Source organism: Tupaia chinensis, unplaced genomic scaffold (genome assembly GCF_000334495.1).
Source record: "Tupaia chinensis unplaced genomic scaffold, TupChi_1.0 Scaffold149666_1, whole genome shotgun sequence".
Lineage (NCBI taxonomy): Eukaryota > Metazoa > Chordata > Mammalia > Scandentia > Tupaiidae > Tupaia > Tupaia belangeri.
Genome location: NW_006209511.1, coordinates 803,129 through 812,296, shown reverse-complemented (window position 1 = coordinate 812,296; position 9,168 = coordinate 803,129). Strand labels below are relative to the sequence as shown.

The following is a 9,168-nucleotide window of genomic DNA, read 5'->3' as shown; positions in this document are numbered from 1 at the left end:
GGCCACAGGTCTCTACTTAGATGTCTATTCAGCAGCTGGAAGTATACAAAGCACTATCAGTTTACAGAACAGGCATAAGTCTCCTCTATGATTTCAACTTGCCTAAAGCCCAAGTTTCAAGACTCCATTCGATGAAAACATTCACCCCAAGAGGGCCCATCTCTAAGAACTAGAACTCACCACCAACAGGATGACTCTTTTGTAACGTCAAGACCCAAAGAAAATTACACTTGATGTTTATTGATAGTCTATTCTACAAATGTTAAAGGCAGACATCAAATGAAAATGGTGCCACAAAAGTAGATGTGGGTCAGCCAGGTGGCCATAATCAATATTAACAGTAATGAGTCCTATTAACAGTATGTACCTTTAACATGATATGATAAAAACGGCACTTCACCTCTGTGATCTCCCTCCCCAAAGCATATAACCCCAGTGTATTTATTTCTAACTTCTGTAAACTTCACATTTTGACATCTGCCCTATATGCATATGCCAGACCTACCCCCAACTCCCTAGAAATTCTTCTCTTAGGGGAGCACTTTCCAAATACAAATCAACTAATTCAGAGTCCATGCCCCCCAACCACTCCTTCTGGCCACTATCCATCAGCTCTAATCAGGTCAGGGGCCAAATCATCCCAGGACCAGGAATTAGATAGCCCTGTGCTCCAGAATCAACTGAAAGCACTCAAACTAACCAATTTGAAGCCTGCTTATCCTGCCTTACCTCTTTCTTTCCAGTGAAACCATAATAAAGGCTTTAACTCATAGTTCTCCCTCTACCTCATGACTGACCCTAATGCTTCCCCAGATGGCTCCCATGGCATAATACAGAACCCTTGAAATCTGTGAATATAACAAACTATCTTTACAACGGCAATCATCTCCTCATCTGTTGTCCTCACTATACCAAAATAATAATAGTATATTAAAACACTCAGTCTACTCATGGGGAAAACTTAAGACAAACCCCAATTGAGGACATTTGACAACCATCTATCTGATCACTACTCTTCAAAACTGTCAAGGTTATCAAATACAAGGAAAGTCTGAGAATGCACATGGCCAAGAGGAGCCTAAGATATGATGACTAAATGTAATGTGTTATTCATGAATAGGGTCCTGGAATTAAAAAAAGACATTAGGCAAAAACTAAAGAACTCTGGATAATATATGGACGTTAGTTAATAGTATTATATTGATATCAGTTCATTAATCATTACAAACATATGCTAATGTAAGAGTTTAATAATAGAAGAAACTGAAAGTGGGGCATATGAGATCTTATATGATCTTCACAATTTTTTTGTAAACATAAAATTGTTCTAAAATGTAAAAATCATAGAAATAAAAGAGTCCAGCAGGTGGCATAGTGCTTACAGCACTGGACCCCACGTGGCTGACCCCGGTTCAAGTCCTTGAAATGATGGTTTGAAAATCATGCCAGGCATGTGTGCATGTGTGTCCAAAATCCCATGAGTGGAATGGAGGAGAAGGGATTGTAGTGTGTTTCCCCAACACTATAACCCCAAAAGAACTTTACATGCAAAGAGGAGCACCTTACAATGTTCCCTGAACCTTCACCAAAAATATCCATGGGTCAGCAAACAATTGTTTAACTGACCATGATTAAGACTGGATTCCCCTTGGAATGTTCATCCAAACTGCTTTCAGGAAAAAAATTAAAACATATTAGTGGAAGAAAATAGACCCCTCAAGTCTGTGAAGTGTAACATGTAGTTTTCCAAAGCCCTAAATATATATATTAGTAAGACTTGGCCCTATTTACAAAGGTCAGGTTCTACGTTAATGAATATCTGTTCTATATTAATGAAGGTCTGGTTCTGATTTTTTTTAAGCTTCTATATAATTTTATTATGATATTTAACTCTAATCATAATACACATGCTAATCAGTCTCTACCATAAGATACTATTTCAGTTTCAAACGCACCAACAGTGTAGGGGCCACAGTACCCTTCCGGACTCAGCCGAGGCACACAGGGCCTGGTTCCCCAAAGCCAGCAGCAGCAGCAGCAGCAGCAGTGGCAGCAGCCCCAGGTGGCGGGATGGCATGGTGAGGGTAAGCGCTGCTCCATAGCCGCTTGCTGCTCCTGATGGGTCTGTGGAGCCAAAGCCTCCGGACCTGACTTCCCTGGTCTGGTTCTATGTTAATGAAGGTCTGGTTCTAAGAGGAAAAATAAAAGCAACAGCCTGTTTTCTTAAGTTTGCTCTAACTGAAGGCCTCGTAAACTTCCTGGACCTTTCCATTCATTCCTTCATTTATTCATGGGATAAACACATATTGAATTCCCTCAATGTGCCAGGTTCAGTTCTGGGCCCTAGAAAGAGGAAGATGAATAAGTCTGGCTCCATAAAGAACCCCACAACACACAAGAAATCACAATAAGTGGCAATGCACCATAAATAAAGGACAAACACAAAGCTATAGGGGCCTGAGAAGGGTTCACACATTCTGCCTCAGAGCCCTGCAAAGAGACAGAACATATGACAACAACATGGGTATAAAACAAACAGTTTGGAACCAGAAGATGGCATAATGGTTACGTCACTGGACTACCACATAGTTGACTGCTGTTCAAGTCCTAGACCCAGCGGCTTAAAATTCATACCATGCACATATATGTGAATGCCCAAAATCCCAAGAGAAGAATAGAAGAGAATGGACTGCAGCATGGCTGTCCCCTCTGGGGGGTGATTTATCACTTTCTGTCTCTCTGTCCCTCTCTGTCTGTCTGTCTGTCTAGTGAGCACATATGCCCTATAGCAAAAATCTCTCTCTTAAAAGAAAAAAAAACATAAACAGCTCATCAGTAAGTGGATAAAACAGGACTCAGTACAAATAGCACATGCAAAAGCTCAGAAGCATTACATAGAAGCTACTTGAGGCAGGACAAAAGTGAGAGTGAGCAGTATCCAAAGATAAGGTCAAAGGCTGCCTGAGCTAGTTGTAAAGTACTGATCATGTTATAATTTCTCCAGCAGGCAAATAAATAAATAAATAAAAATTCTTAAGTAAAACTGTGGTGACATAACTGTATCTGTGTTTCAGAAAGGAGACCAGCATGTTATAGATCAGTAAACTTGTGAGAAAAAGCAGGATTTTATTCAGGGCTCCATGACTTCATAAGGAGTCAGGCTTTTTTTTTTTTTTTTTTTGATTGTTTTTTTTGCTACGGGGTATGTGTGCTCGCCAGAAAGACAGAGAGAGACAGAGAGACAGAAAGTGAGAAATCACCCCCCCAGAGGGGATGGCCACGCTGCAATCCCTTCTCCTCCATTCTCTTCCTAGGATCTTGGGCACACACAAACACGTGCCTGGCATGAGTTGAAGCCACTGGGTCCGGGACTCGAACCACAGTCGACTTCATGGGAGTCCAGCGACATAGCCATTATGCTAACTGCTGGTCCCTCAGGGAGCCAGGTATTTTATCTGTAGGTGAAATAACAAAGTTTTATACATATATACAATGCGACAAACTACGAATTCATTTAAAATATTAATGAATTCATAATAGCTTTTTTCACAATTTTCTCAATGAATCAGAAGGATCAAGAGACCCAAGATACCTCTCCATTAGAGGTCCCAAATGGATATGTGGTAATACCTCCAAAAGTTGTATCCATGGATAGGAAGACAAGTTAAAAGTGTTGACAAGATTAAAAGGAGCCTGTGGTAGAAGCTACAGATAGGATTCACTTAATATTCATTCTCAACTCCTCTTTACTTGCCTTACTCCTCTTAAAAAGAGTAGTCAAACACGTTCAAACAGTCAAACACACTTCTAAATGTACAAACACATTCCTAAATGATACATATCGTCTCACCACATTAAGTATGTCTCCCATATTCAACTTATGGCATTTGTAAATGATTGAGAATTTTTTTCAGGTGGGGGGGGTCATAGGGCATGTGGACTTACCAGAGATAGAGAGAGAGAGAGACAGAGAGAAGGAAAGTAAAAACTCACCCCCCAGAAGATATGGCGACACCGAAATCCCTTCTCCTCCATTTTCCTCCTGGGATCTTGGGTACGCATTCACACTCATCTAGTGTGACTTTCAAGATTCTGGATCCAGGACTCGAACCATGGGTGGACATATAGGAGTCCAGTACCTTAACCACTATGCCACCTGCTGGCCCTACATTAGGAATATTTTTAAAAGTCCTCCAAGTACTTTGGAAAATGTATAATTATATCTCATACTTTTCTTTTTTTTTTTTTTTTTTGAGAGATTTTTGCTATAGGGCGCGTGCGCTCGCCAGACAGACAGAGAGAGACAGAGAGAGAGAAAGTAGGAAATTCCCCCCCAGGAGGGATGGCCATGCCGCAATCCCTTCTCTTCCATTCTCCTCTTGGGATCTTGGGCACGCACGCACACGCACCCGGCGTGAGTTTAAGTCACCAGGTCCGGGACTCGAACCGCGGTCGACTACATGGGAGTCCAGCAACATAGCCATTACGGTAACTGCTGGTCCCTATCTCATACTTTTCTACAGTTAAAATTATTTGTTCAATGAGAACAGTTAAAACATATCACAATTTTTATAATTAATTTTGGCATTTCTTCATTTTCTAAAAATATTTCAGGAAACTAAAAATTGTAAATTTGCCCTTTGTGAGTCCAGAGAACAATCAGCATTATGGCCTACTCTGTGTGTGTGTGTTTTAACTTAAAGGGAAGAAGGTCTTTGTTCCAGAAAATATTGGAAACCAGTGATACAGAGGATATTCCACCTAGGAAATGTACATGAGCCTAATACCATGGTGATCAGCAAGAAGGCGAATCAGCCATGAGAAAACGAGAGGTCTAAAAAAGGCCAGTGACACTGAGCACATAATGAAAAGGGTGTTTTTTGAGAGATAGGTAAGTAGAATGAATAGGATATAGGAGAGAGAAACGTCAAGGGAGACTGAAGTTTCTGTTTGGACAACCAGGTAGATTATGATGCCATTAGAAAAAGCTGGAGCCAAAATAGCTTATATGCTATAGTTAAATTGTGTTCTGCAAACACAATTTTCAAGACAGAAAATATAAAATACACAAAGATGTTGAATATATAAATAAATAAGAATACCTATTTTCAGCCCAACAGGTGGTGCAGTGGTTAAGGCACTAGACTCTCATATGGGTAAGTCCCAGACCTGGTGGCTTGAAAATCTTGCCAGGTACATGTGCGTGCATGCCCAAAATCACAAGAGGAGAACAGATTGTGGTGTAGCCATCCCTCCAAGGGATGGTTTTTCACTTTTCCTCTCTTTGCCTCTCTCCAGCAAGTGTACACACCCTATGGCAAAACAAACAAACAAAAAACAAAACCCCTAAATTTCAGTTAATACTTCTATCATGACTGAGATAGGAAAAAATTCCACAGCATGATGAAGTTTAAAAAAAAAAGTTTTAACTCTCTTACCAAATTCAAACAATAATGAGAAAACCAAAATCAAAAAGAAAATCTTTTAAAGAAGGAATATGTCAAAACCCTCATCCCTATCCTGGGTATTCTAGGCATTATCTGTCCCATTCGATACAAGGTATGATTGAATAGATCTTAGGCTCCATCCAAGAGTTCATTAGTTCAGTCTCACCTATGGACATGGTCCTAAGGCACATACCCTAGCGAGGTCCAGGAAACTGGAAGAACTTGGGCATTATGAAAATAATCATTATTTCTATTTTAATACATTTCAGAAGGGAAATTTCTGACACTAGCCTACTTTAGGAGAACAACACAACACAGAATGGAAAGACTTCGGAAAGCTGGGTATGCCTAAGGGATGAGTCCATTTACTCATGCAAACCACCAACAGGAGGAGACTCATATTTGTATCCTCAATATTTAGGCACAGTTCTGAGCATTTTCAATCTCTGTGTGGATGCTTCCCCCAGGAGGGCAGGGGGTGATTCACTTTCCCTCTCTTTCTCTCCAGCAAGTACATGCATCTTATAGAAAAAAACAAAAACCAAAAAACAAAAACTTTTACTATACCATTTTGTCTGTGAGCTTTGGAAAGCAAAAAACCATAAGCTGCCGATTTAGACTAGAGCCATTCTTTGGAAAATTTAATCAGCTCTATCCTAGTCTTCACCCTCATCCTTTTTTTTTTTTTTTTTTTTTGAGAGGTTTTCGCTATAGGGTGCGTGTGCTCGACAGACAGACAGAGACGAAGAGACAGAAAGCGAGAAATCACCCCCCAGGGAGGATGGTCATGCCGCAATCCCTTCTCCTCCATTCTCCTCTCGGGATCTTGGGCACGCACGTACATGCGCCCGGCGTGAGTTTTAAGCCACCGGGTCCAGGACGCGAACCGCGGTCAACTACGTGGGAGTCCAGCAACATAGCCATTACGCTAACTGCTGGTTCCCACCCTCATCCTTTTTATAAACATCTCCAAAAAAATTGATTAAAGTCTTTGAGATTGACAAAAAAAAAAAAACCCACATAGTGAGTATCCTGTCTAGCTTACCCACCTGTGTTAGCTTCACTTTTTTTTCAACATATCAAAAACTTTATTTGGGGAACCAGCAGTTAGTGTAATGGCTATGTTGCTGGACTCCCACGTAGTCGACCGTGGTTTGCGTCCCAGACCCGGTGGCTTAAAATTCACGCCGGGCGCGTGTGCGTGCGTGCCCAAGATCCCAAGAGGAGAATGGAGGAGAAGGGATTGCGGTGTGACCATCCCCCCTGGGGGGTGATTTCTCTCTTTCTGTCTCTATGTCTCTCTCTGTCTGTCTGGCGAGCGCAGGCGCCCTATAGCGAAAACCTCTCAAAAAAAAAAAAACTTTATTTTTAGATTTTCATACTGTTTACATACAAACTAAACTGTTTTATATATTATCCCACAAATTAAATTGCTCAAATATCATTATTGAGAACATGACTATTCAAAAAGAACTGCAGACATTGTAAAAAGTTTTTTTGTCCTATTTCAAAATCTTCCTAGACAGGATGTTAGATAGCAACAACGTATAATATGTGTGAATGAATGAAATAAATGTGTCCTATGCAACAAGACGTCTGAGATTTTATGTAATTATAGGCATGTTCAATGAATAGTTTAGAATAATGTACCACTCATCAAATCTGATCTTCACATACATGTGTAATCCATTTTGCACAATGGTTTCAACTCAGTGTGTATGTAATTAAACTGTAAGGTTCAGTAATAGCTGCTGCTCAGTTGAAATTTTGCTTTTTCATTTTACAGAAATGAATAAAAAACATAATCTAGTGAACATCGAAGTACTTTTTTGAGACTGTTAAATCTCATCAAAGAGCGTTTCCAAAGACATGTTTTCGGTTGAAATGTGCTCCTTTTTCAATGACTCGGGTAGTGAAGGATCAAGTTTTTTTTTTTCTTGCAGTTGAGGTTCCTGAGGAGCAATTTTAGATTCTGTCCCAAGATTTTTTAGCATTTGCTGCCTCCTCTTTCTACTTGGTGCAATATCGATGACATCAGGACTTGAAATAATAGAATCTTCTTTTCTTTCAGTGGCTGCAGCCAACACAGAGAGACCAGATTTTCACTTTCCTCATCAGTACTTTCATCATAGATTGCATCTCTGTCAACAGTCATTTCAGAACAGGTTGCCGTTTCCTTTTCACATTCAGTGTTCTTTTGTAGTTCTTGAACTTCATTTAATGATTTCTGTAAGGTTCGAATCTTTGTTTTCTTCTCATTCAACACCAAAATAAACCGTTCATAAAGATCCATCTCCAAAGCTTCCTTCGCACTCACACATTTTTCAAACCGTTCTTCAATATCATTCCAATCTCTCAGAAGCTTTTCATTTTCTTTCTGCAGGTGCTCATTTTTGGCTTGGTTTTCTGTAATGGTGTCCAGGCAGTAAAAAATAAATTCTCTAATGACCTCAGCTGGGATTTCAACTTTCTCTAGGTTGAAGGAACCAAGTCTGAATGAAACATCTTTCAGGTTTTTCTCGAAGGAGAAGTGACAAGACTCTTTAGAAAAATTAAAGTTTTATGCATCAGTTGGTCCTGTTTCTGACACCAACGCTTTTCTCAGCTCATCAACATATTTCTCTTTTTCCATTGCCATGTCATCAGCTTCTTGGGAAATCTCTGATTCAGAAACTGTCCCAATCCATGCAGACTGACCATCAGTAAGGGTAATAACAAAATCAGATCCTAGTGTTTTCTCCCAAGATACTTGTAGAAAATGAATAATATTGCGTTCAGAAGCAAGGCAGATTCTGCTTACTTTTCTCTCCATTTCTGGTTATCTTTCGATAACTTCACTTCCCAGCTTCACTTTTCATACCTTGAAACTAACAATAAATGATATAAAAACTGATATCAATGCAAATGATTTTTATCTGCATAAATGTAAACAGCACCCCATGAAATACAATGATTGATAATTACCTGTGAGGGGATGGGTTAGGAATAGGAAGGACAGGCAAGAAAAGAAAGAAAGACTTCATATTTGCATAAAGTTTATACTTTTGAGTGATTTCAATTTTTTTATAGTTGTTGTCATTGTTATTTTATTTATAAGAATTTTATTTATTTATTAAGTTCATTTATTCCAGGTGTGAAAGAGATCAAGAGAAAGAGCACCCCAAGAGGGTCCCAAAACTTTAATCCATTCCCCGCTTCAGCTAGCCCAGATTATGGGCACACACATGCCCCCTGCACCCAGGAAGATCACTCAAGGTGAATTCATAACTTTCCCTGTGGGTCTTCCTTGCAGAGCTTTGCATTTTATTGCTGCACCACCATCCAACTCCCAAATGTTTTAATATTCAAAACTAAAATAACAAGGTCAGTAGTGGTACAGTGGTAATGTAGCTGAATCTACATGGAATAGGTCCTAGATTTGTATCCCAGGGCCTCCCTGGGCATATCAGGCACATGTATGCCCAGGATCCAGGCCAGCCAAGACTTGAGGTAGATCATGGATTGAGGAACCTGTTAGGAGTGCTGTCTTTCTTTCCCTGTGTCTCTCTCTGGCTATCTTTGTGTGTCTCTCTCTCCCATAGAAGAAAGAAATAAACTTAAAAAATATTTACAAAAATAAAACCAACAAGGAATTTAAAAATCATAAAACTGAATATACATAGAAATAAACACCAAACTGTGTATCATATAATAACTTACCCATAATGGAATCTATAATTAA

General features: G+C 39.6%; 1 pseudogene; it reads right to left on the bottom strand.

Moving 5' to 3' along the window:
- Nucleotides 1–7,285: 7,285 nt before the first annotated feature.
- On the bottom strand, nucleotides 7,286–8,274 carry LOC102492871 (DNA repair protein XRCC4 pseudogene; annotated as a pseudogene).
- Between the last annotated feature and the right edge of the window lie 894 nt (nucleotides 8,275–9,168).